Consider the following 10,479-nt stretch of genomic DNA (forward strand, 5'->3'; position numbering starts at 1 on the left):
GATCGAATAAGCTAGCGACACAGAGCACGAAATATAACTGCTGAATAATAATATGAACCAGTGGTGCTCGATGGCGACAAATGAATTTGGAAGATCAGTTCGCCCTTCTTCCAAATGACTACGTCTGGTTGGAGGGAATTGTGATTGAACACAGAAGCAAACCTCTCTCCGTCCTATTCTCCTTCAACTAGAAGTTGATCAGACACCAGTTGATTTCACTCATGGTAGATACTTGTTGGCGATCTCCAAACCTTTGACAGACTTTCTTCGCGAACCATAATTACTCTTGGTTGATGAAGATCTTGCTCAGTGAAGATAGCAACTCTTCAACACTCGAGCCGATTCCTATCCGTCTAGAGAGTGCGCAACTCTCAAGAGTAATAGGTACAAGAACTCTAACTCAGAACTACTGTGGTGCTCAACTACTGTCTAAGTTTTGGCTCTTTGTTTTCTCTTGGTGGATTTTAAACTCAAATCTCTCGGAGAGGGGATGCTCAATCAATCTTCTCAAAAATCTTAAGTGGAGCAGCCAAGACAACGTTGGAGTGGGGTGGCTATTTATAGCCACGGGCTTCCATGAAGGGAAATGACCAAATTGGACATGTGGGACAGCCAATGGCCGGACGACATGAGTCAAATGGTCGGAATTTGAGAACAATGGTAACATTCCTTGCAGAGTAGGAAATGCTAACTCCTCAGTCTGAAAGATATCTCCTGGAGCACCAAAGAACTACGTCTTCTGCTGACAGGTAATGATTCAGAGCATAAAGAGATTTCGCTCAGTCTTGCATTGGTTTGGGCTAAGCATCACAACGGATCTAAGCTTCGAGAACCTATACCCTCTTAAAAGTACGGAGGTCCTATGACTCAAGAGAGAGAATAATAACATAAAAATGAATGCTACATCTTCACATCGCCTTTGACCTTCTTAGCTGCAGTCAATTTTCTACAGACGAACATCGAACCAATTGCTTTATGTCGGCAAGGGGTTAACTTCTTCACATCAACCCTCTCGCCTGCATGGCTTCGATAGATATAACTCAATCATCTCGGCATCACAGATGTTCTTCGGTGAAGTTCATCGAACTCGACACCAAGGATAACATTCTCTTTGGTTCTACATGGACTATTTCTCTCTGTGTGCACTAGCAAACAAATCAGTCCATGCATGTTTCTGTTAGCAATCTCCAAAGTACAAGAGGTCAAATATTGCACCAACAGTATTGGTATCCTCTTGAGTCATACACATGTTCACTATACTATTATCCTTGTTACCTGTTTTGTTCTTCTTTCTCGTTGACATGTTCTGGCATCCCCGTGACATTGTCACCTATGTCTGGCCAAATGATGATAGATGCCTTCACAACGAGAGGGCCCTGAGAATACTCTCCATCGTTGAAGGAGCAAATTCCACTCTCGAGCTATCTAGTCCCTTGTCAAAGTTTCCGATGAACCTGTAAGTTGTCATTATGATCACTGTGTTACAGATAACGTTTGAGCAACTCCAAAGTCCACCGTACGATAAGAAGTGACTACGATACTCTCATGGTCTAAGGAACTAGAGCACATGTTAACACTCGGTGTTATAACAATTGATTTCAGACAATATAATCTCAAAGTATAACAAACAAGTTTGGGTCGATTCAATATGATCGTTCTTCTAACATCATACTCTCAATGTTGTTTTAGGACTATGATTACACTTAACGATATCCTAAGATCCGAAAATCATGATCACCAACAACAATTGAACCAGCCTTAGAGGCAAGATTAGGAACCTATTCTTCACTGCTTATCATTCCACCGTGCATATGAGTTTTCGACCGAATCACATATTCCAGGATCATAGCAATTATAGCATAGAATATAAAAATCTTAATTATGAAAATGGAAACATAATAATAAAAAATTATTGCATGTAGGGCATATTTCCAACAGTATCCCACTTGCACTAGAGTCAATAATCTAGTTTACATAGTTTCTTTAATACCTATGGTTATCCGGTGTTGCTCATGCTTTGCTCATGGTAGAGCCTTCGTCATCAGGTCTGACACATTCAAATCCGTGTGAACCTTGAGAACCTTCACAAAATGCTTCTACACATACTGTTGGATAATGTGATACCTGCACTCGATGTGTCCGGTCTTCATGTGGGATATTGGTTCCTTTGCTTGAGCAACAACACCACTATTATCACAATAGAGCGCCATCAGGTTCATTGCACTTGGGACCACACCAACTTCTTCAAGAAACTTCTTGATCCAGACCGCCTGCTTTGAAGCTTTTGAAGCCACAATATACTTTGCTTTTGTCGTAGAATCTGCAACAGTGTTCTGCTTGAAACTCTTCCAAACTATCGCACCACCATTGAGGGTGAAAACATATCCGATTGAGATTTATAGTCATCTATATCGGTCATGAAGCTAGCATCGGTGTAACCACTTTCAATGAGTTCTTCATCTCCTCCATAGACAAGGAGCATGTCCTTTGTTCTTCTGAGGTACTTAAGAATATTTTTAACAGCTGCCTGGTGAGCCACTCCGGGATCGCTTTTGTACCTGCTACTAACAGTTAGCGCATAAGAAACATCTGGTCTAGTATATATCATAACTTACATGATGGATGCATAAGGGACTCCACTCATCTGCACTCACTCATCAACTATCTTGGGACATTAATTTTTTCTACTAAGTGTTGTGCCATGTGACATTGGGAGAAATCATTTCTTTGCATTCTCCATTTTAGACCTCTTTAAAACCTTGTCAATGTATCTTCTCAAGCTTAGCGCAATTAGATGTCTTGATATATCTTGATAGATCTTTATGCCCAATATATATGCAGCTTCGCCCAAATATTTCACTGAACACACACTCTTTAAATAGTTCTTTATCATGCTAAGAAACTTTGTATCATTTCCAACCAATAATATGTCATCCACATATAAAATTATAAATGCTACAGAGCTCCCACTAAACTTCTTGTATACACAAGCTTCTTCATCATTTTTAATGAATCCAAACTCTTTTAGCACTTCATCAAAACATTGATTCTAGCTCCTGGATGCTTGCTTCAAACTGATGGTAGGTGGAACTATGTCGGTATTTCCCCGGAGAGGGAGGGATGATGTAGCACAGCGACGGTAGAGTATTTCCCTCAGTTATGAAACCAAGGTATCGAACCAGTAGGAGAACCAAGCAACACAACGTAAAAAACACTTGCACACAAATAACAACACCTCGCAACCCGATGTGTTAAAGGGGTTGTCAATCCCTTTCGGGTAACGGCACCAGAAATTGGCAAGCTGACGGGAGAAAGTTGTAATAGATTGAAATAATAGATCGCAAATAAAATAAAGTGAAGCAAAGTATTTTTGTATTTTTGGTTTAATTGATTTGAATAAAAATGCAAGGGAAAAGTAGATCGCAAGGCAAATATATGAGAAAGAAGACCCGGGGGCCGTAGATTTCACTAGTGGCTTCTCCCGAGAAAAATAGCAAACGGTGGGTAAACAAATTACTGTTGGGCAATTGATAGAACTTCAAATAATTATGACGATATCCAGGCAATGATCATTACATAGGCATCACGTCCAAGATTAGTAGACCGACTCCTGCCTGCATCTACTACTATTACTCCACACATCGACCGCTATCCAGCATGCATCTAGTGTATTAAGTTCATGGAAAAACCGAGTAATGCAATAAGAATGCTGACATGATGTAGACAAGATCCGTTTATCTATATGGCGGTAGATATAGATCCCGTCTTTTTATCCTTAGTAGCAACGATACATACGTGTCGTTTCCCCTTCTGTCACTGGGATCGGGCACCGTAAGATCGAACCCACTACCGGGCACCTCTTCCCATTGCAAGATAAATAGATCAAGTTGGCCAAACAAAACCCGAATATCGGAGAAGAAATACGAGGCTATAAGAGATCATGCATATAAGAGATCAAAGAAACTCACATAACTTTCATGGATATAAAAAGATATGACTGATCATAAACTCAAAGTTCACCAGATCCCAACAAACACACCGCAAAAGAGTTACATCATATGGATCTCCAAGAGACCATTGTATTGAGAATTCAGCGAGCGAGAGAGAAAGCCATCTAGCTACTAACTACGGACCCGAAGGTCTACAAAGAACTACTCACGCATCATCGGAGAGGCACCAATGGAAGTGGTGAACCCCTCCGTGATGGTGTCTAGATTGGATCTGGTGGTTCTGGACTCTACGGCGGCTGGATGAATATTTCGACGCTTCTTCTAGGGTTTCTGGAATATTGTGGTATTTATAGAGCAAAGAGGCGGTCCGGGGGCACCCGAGGTGGGCACAACCCACCAGGGCACGCCTGGGCCTCCTGGCGCGCCCTGGTGGGTTGTGCCCCCCCTCGGGGCACCCCCAGGTGCAACCAGGGCCCATTACCTTCCTTCTGGCCCATAAAAAATCATCATGAAGTTTCGTGGCATTTGGACTTCGTTTGATATTGATTTCCTGTGATGTAAAAAACATGGAAAAAACAGCAACTGGCACTTGGCACTATGTCAATAGCTTAGTACCAAAAAATGATATAAAATGACTATAAAATGATTATAAAACATCCAAGATTGATAATAAAACAGCATGGAACAATCAAAAGTTATAGATACGTTGGAGATGTATCAGCATCCCCAAGCTTAACTCCTACTCGTCCTCGAGTAGGTAAGTGATAAAAACAGAATTTTTGATGTGGAGTGTTGTTCATCAAGTCATAACATATTCTTTTCTTTATAGCATGGACATTTGGACTTTCATGTGATTCAAAGCAATAGTCTAGTTTTGACATTTAGATACTCAAGCATATCAGCAAGCAACCATGTCTTTCAAAATATCAACGCTAAAATAAGTTATCCCTTGCCCATCATGCTCAAACATTGATCCATTCATGAAACACACTCGAATATTAACTACACCCAATACTTGACCACGATCATATTGCCTCCTAGTTGGTGCTTTTTATGAGAGAAGATGGAGACTCAAATTTCAAAATAAAAATTGCATAAAGTAAAAGAAAGGCCCTTCGCAAAGGGAAGTAGGGATTTGTAGAGGTGCCAGAGCTCAAAGCGAAAAATTAGAGATAAAAACATTTTGGGAGGTGTATCCATCCCACCAACGAGAACGACTTAGAGCTACGAACACTTTCCATGCTAGATATGTCATAGGCGGTTCCCAAACAGAAAATAAAGTTTATTCTTTTTTCCACCATTCTTTCACTTTCCATGGCTAGCCGTATCCACGGGTGCCCTCCATACCAACACTTTCCAAGGAATTTATTATTTGACAACATAAAGTAAATTCAATTTTTTTTGCATTTCAGGACTGGGCATCCCTAATACCTTTGCCTTACTCTCGTGCAATGACAAGTGAATAAACACTCATCTTGAGAATAACACATCTAGCATGGAAAATATTAGCCACCCATTACCGTTCCGCGAGCGAAACAAACACACAAAAGAGAAGTTTATTTTGAAAATTAGAGATGGCATATGCAAATTTGCTTAGAACGGCAAAAGAATACCGCATATAGGTAGATATAGTGGACTCATGTGGCAAAACTGGTTTAAAGGATTTTGGATGCACAAGTAGGGGTCATACTTAGTGCAAAATGAAGGCTAGCAAAAGATTGGGAAGCTACCAACCAAGAAACGAATAATCTTATAAGCAAGCATTAAGCATAATTAACACCGAATAATGCACCACAAGTAGGATATAATTTTCATTGCATGATCATTGAATTTCGTGCATGCATAGGGAATCACAAACCTTAACACCAATATTCTTACTAGAGCACAATTACTTATCAACATAACTCACATATCACATCATCATATCTCAAAACTATTACAAAGAATCAAGTTTATTTTGTCCAATGATCTTCATGACACTTTCTTTTACTTTATCCTTCTTGGATATCTATCACTTTGGGACTAATTTCCATGTGTTGCTTTTCATAAGCTCAAACAAATATAAGTGAAGATCATGAGCATAACAAATTTTCCTTCTCTCAAAATAATTTAAGTGAAGCAAGAGAGAATTTCTTCAAAATTTTACTAACTCTCAAATAAATCTAAGTGAAGCAAGAGAGCATTTTTTCAAAAATAACAAAGCACACCGTGCTCAAAAAGATATAAGTGAAGTACTAGAGCAAGTCCTAGCTCATAAAAGATTTAAGTGAAGCATAGAGAGCAATTCTAACAAGTCATGATATTATTTTGGCTCTCTAAAAAAGGTGTGTCCAGCAAGGATTGATGACTTAAAACACAAAATAAAACAAGCAAAGACACATACAAGACGCTCCAAGCAAAACAGATATCATGTGTCGAATAAAAATATAGCCTCGAGTAAAATACCAATAGTTGTTGGAAGAAAGCAGGGATGCAACTCGGGGGCATCCCCAAGCTTAGTTGGTTGCTCATTCTTGGATAATAGCTTGGGATGCCGGGGAATCCCCAAGCTTAGGCTCTTACATCCTTCCTTCATCCATCATAAGATAACCCAAAACATGAAAACTTCAATCACACAAAACTCAACAAAACCTTCGTGAGATCCGTTAGTGTAAGAAAAATAAACCACTACTATAAGTGTTGTATTAAACCTATTCATATTTTTTTGTTGTATTATATCTACTGTATTCAAACTTTTCTATGGCAAAAACTCATCAAAGAAAACCATAGAGCCATCAAAATAAGCACATGTAACACCCCTAGTGTCATGCTACAGTAATCCTCTGTTAATGGTGCCATGTCATCATGTTACTGTTGCTAACCTTCACTTGATCCAAATCACCATTCAAATTCAAATCCAATCTAAAGTCAAAATTCAAAATTGTCAAACTTCAAAATAAAAATGTTTAAGGTGTGGCAAATAATCCCTGGATATTTGTCATGTTGGAAATAACCTCTTTTGGATTCCCAGAGTGCCCCTAGAAATTATTTAGTGGTCCAGCAGCATTTAAAATTGGTCTTTTCAATTTCTATAAATGGTTAGACGTCTCCTTTTCACACCATACTTTTGCTTCCATCTCATTATATTGTGTTAGAGTTATGTGCCAAGTTTTGTTCAAAATAAAACTCATTTGTTACTAAAAGAAAATACAAAGCTGAGGCTAAATTTAATAAACAGAAAAGTTAAAGGCTAGTTATAAAAATTTAAAACAAAGAAAACCCCCTCCCCCGCGTTGGGCCATCCGGCCCAGCTAGCCAACCGGACGGCCCAACCGCCCCCTCTCTGGCCTACAAGGCCACCCCCTTGACCCAAACACTAACGACCAACCCCACTCCGCCCCACGTTTCTCTCGCTCCTCCCCCTCTCCCCCCGATCGGATCTGGATCGGGGCAGTTCCCTCGGCCCCGTCGAACGCTGCCCCTGCCTTCTCCCCGACGCCCCACTCGACTGGACTGGGGACGGGCCCAATCCCGCGCGATCCTGCGCCTCCGACGCCGGCGCCCATCCTCGACGCTGCCTCGTTGTCGCCGTGCTCCGCCACCTTGTCGGCACCGCTCCATCGTCTCTCCCTCGCCAACCCCAACGTCCCCGACGCCGGCGCCCTCGACATCGCCGGACCGCCCCCGCACTCCCCGAGCCCACTGCCGCCCCCTACGCTCCGCTGTGAGCCCCTCCCCGTTCCACCCTCCCCCTCGTCTTCGTCGTCATAAGTGGCCGCGCGCGCCATTGGCCACCATGGCCGCGCCCTACCTCGCCAGGTCGCGACCGCCTCGGCCGCGCGCGTTGCCCCGTGCCTGGCCCCACCTCCGTCCGCGCCGCCCCAGCACGCCGCAGGCGCAGCCCGCCTGCTGCCGCTGCTGCCCCTCGCCGCCCGCTCCAGCCTCCCACGCGCGCTCGCTGCTCCTTCCCCGCGTCGCTCCTCCCCTGCCTTCTGCTATTGCTGCTGCGCTGCTCCGCCGTCGCTGCGCTCAGCCGCGCCGCTCCGCCAGGACCTCGTCGGCTCTGCCCGCTACCCCCCCCCCCCGCGTCGGCCATGGCCGCTCGCCGCGCCGGCGCATCGCCACGACCAGTGCCCGGGCTCACCCCGACGGGCGCCCGTGGTAGTGCCCGTTCGCCCGCCCCGCGTCGCCCAGGACCCGCTTAGGCCATGGGCCACTGACCACGCGGGCCCACGCCCTGAAAAACGAAAACAATACTAATAATTAATTAATTAATTAGACAGTTAATTAACTTAATTAATTTTGCCTAATTAACTAATTAGCGAATTAGTTAGTCAGGGGACTCTATGAAAGTGGGGCCCCATCCCTAGTTAGCTTAATTTAAACCCCCCTTTTAAAATATGTGACACTGATAGATGGGCCCCATTGACCTTGTTGACTGGTCAACATTGACCCAGTCAACGCTGACTGTACTGCTGACTGGGCACTGACCAGCCCCATACATCAGGGTTGACCATGGTCAACTCAGTTGACTGATGACATCATGATAACGTCATGCTGGTGCAATAACCCTATTTTAGTTTAATAATAAATCTAGGATATTGCTTAAACTTCAGAAATTCATATAAAATAATTTGCAACTCGGATGAAAAAGTTTTATACATGAAAGTTGCTCAGAACGACGTGACGAATCCGGATACACGGTCCGTTTGCCTGTCAGATGCCTCTAACTATCTGAACATGGAACATTCCCCCTCCGGTCATCTGTCTGACACAGGTCCGGAACCGGGAATACCTTCCCGGTTGAATTCCCCCTTCACCTTTATCAAGTAGCCATACGTTAGGTCACACCCGGCACAGCATATTGCCATGTTATGCTTTGTGATGCTATGCTTGCTTTATATTTATTGTTTCTTCCCCCTCTTAACTCCGGTAGACCCTGAGGCCGATGCCGCCCCTGTGATCGACTACGTCACCGACGACCCCTCCTTGCCAGAGCAACCACGCAAGCCCCCCCTTTGATCATCTCGATATCGCCCATTCCATTCTCTCATGCTTGCATTAGATTTTGCTATTGTTATTGTTTTCTCCTATTCTGATGCATAGCCTGCTTTTGTAACCTGCTCATTGTTACCTACCTGCTTATCCTAAACTGCTTAGTATAGGTTGGTTAGTGATCCACCAGTGACCCCCACCTTGTCCTTGTTGCCCCTGCTTCATCGTCGAAGACCCGATCAACGGGATCGAAGACCAGGCCCCGGCACCGCACATCACTTCCCCCTTAGTTGATCAACACTACACGGTTATTATCGAGTGCCGAGGGTGAGACCTCTTCAGCACTTCTGATGTTAACCCCGTAGTGTAGCTATTCGGTCGTGGTCATCGAGGGTGATTTCCTCCTTAACCACTTCCGATACGACTCTGTCGTGCAACCCCTCAAGTGTGAACCTCGAGGGTGGTCCCTCTTACGTTCACCTTGATGATTACATCTAGTGGAATTCACCGGGGGTGATTCCTCGGGTTTTCCCCTTGATGTTTGGACACACGGATACTTGGACTTTACAACTGTTACTTGGAAAGGCGGGTCGACCCAGAGGGGTACCCGCGAGTGATGTGGAGATGGGTTGACCTGGAGGGTGCCCGCGAGATAATAACGAGGCGTGGCCGGGCATTCCTAGCCCTTGCCGTAAGTCTTCGAGACGGGGCAACGGGGTCACATCTTTCGTGAGTCTCTGCTTGTTACCGCGCGTTCCTAATCCACTACGATTTGGATATTTGATCCGAGGGGCCTCTGGCCTGATAGCATTGACCATCACGTGGGCATAGTATGGGCGTTCTGCGTCGTATGCATCAGCCGAGGCTTAATAGACGTTAGCGACTGAGCGGCGCGCGCCGGGTTGGACTGGTAAGCACCTGCCCTTTTTAAGGGGGTAGCTAGGTCTGCTCACCGACCGCCCTTGCAATGTGCAAGAGTTCCCAGGGCGATGGCCCAAGACCCCTAGGGGCATAGGTTTAGTCCAGTGTGCTGACCTCTCTATTAAACCTAGGTCGGGTTGTGGCGTATTGTTTGGCCGAGGCCGGGCATGACCCAGGAAAGTGTGTCTGGCCGGAGTTAATCGAGCGTGGTGGGTAAGTTGGTGCACCCCTGCAGGGAAGAAAACATCTATCGATAGCCTGTCCTACGGTAACGGACACTTGGAGTTGTATCCCGATCGATACAACTAGATCTGAATACTTGAGATGAGACATGGATATGAGAAATGGATAGTATGGCTCTGGGATTGCTTTCTTGCAGGGAGTCGAGAAAGGATCTCTGGCCGAGGTTGATAACACTACTACTACTTTACTTTATGCTACTCTTACCTCTTCTGATGCTGCAAGATGCTTGGAGCTGCTTGAAGATGCTAGTCTTCGATAGGCTAGGCTTTCCCCTTCTCTTCTGGCATTCTGCAGTTCAGTCCACATATACAGCCCATTTCATTGATACCGATGCATATGTAGTGTAGATCCTTGCTTGCGAGTACTTTGGATGAGTACTCACGGTTGCTTT

This window comes from Aegilops tauschii, chromosome 4 (assembly GCF_002575655.3).
Source record: "Aegilops tauschii subsp. strangulata cultivar AL8/78 chromosome 4, Aet v6.0, whole genome shotgun sequence".
Lineage (NCBI taxonomy): Eukaryota > Viridiplantae > Streptophyta > Magnoliopsida > Poales > Poaceae > Aegilops > Aegilops tauschii.